This window comes from Sceloporus occidentalis, unplaced genomic scaffold, assembly GCF_023333645.1.
Source record: "Sceloporus occidentalis isolate IW3139 unplaced genomic scaffold, rSceOcc1.0.p SCAF_5, whole genome shotgun sequence".
NCBI lineage: Eukaryota > Metazoa > Chordata > Lepidosauria > Squamata > Phrynosomatidae > Sceloporus > Sceloporus occidentalis.
In genome coordinates this window covers 125,767,406-125,768,229 of record NW_028316985.1, presented here as the reverse complement: position 1 = coordinate 125,768,229, position 824 = coordinate 125,767,406, and positions in this window count along the sequence as shown.

The following is an 824-nucleotide window of genomic DNA, read 5'->3' as shown; positions in this document are numbered from 1 at the left end:
GGGAAATGGTTTGGTCCGAGTTTTAGTAAAGTGCAGACCATTGCAAAAATAGAAGGGCAGCGCCATCTAGTGGCAGGAGGATGCATTATGCATGCTCTGATTTTTCCATTGAAGTGAGACTGACTTGTCTCTCTGGCTGCATCCACATTGCAGAAATAATCCAGTTTCACACCACTTTTACTGCCATGGCTCAATGCTATGGAATTTTGGGAATGGTAGTTTGGTGGGGCACCTCTGGTGCCCCACCAAACTACCATTCCCAAAATTCCATAGCATTGGAATTTGTATTTATTCAACTTTTACATGTCTCAACCCTCTAGCTAATTTTATAGGAGTTTTAGGAGTGATACAGTTTTATCTTTGTATGTACTTTGATATTCTGATATTTGTATTTTACCATTGATATGGTCAGTTGACTAATCAATAAACCTGTTGTTGTTATTAGCAGCAGCAGCACAAAGTAAAGTATCATCATTATCTTATATCCTGCCTTTCTTCCAATATAGGGACTCAAGGTGGCGACGTATAGTTAAGTATATATGGTAGATAAATGCAAGTACACCAAAATCTTTTAAATGCTTAGGGCCTCTAAAAGTATCCATCCAGCCCTGAGGAGGAACACATATAGTAGGGAGCATTTCTACAGGACTTTTTGTCTTGCTAAAGGAACACATGGGCATGGATTGCAAATGAATTCAAGAATACCATGGCTTTATTTTGTTATTTATTCCAGAAATGTATATCTACCCATACCATATATTTGTGTGTGTGTGTTGATATATACAGCCTCACAGTACTTTATAAAACCAAGTGAAACAGTCAAG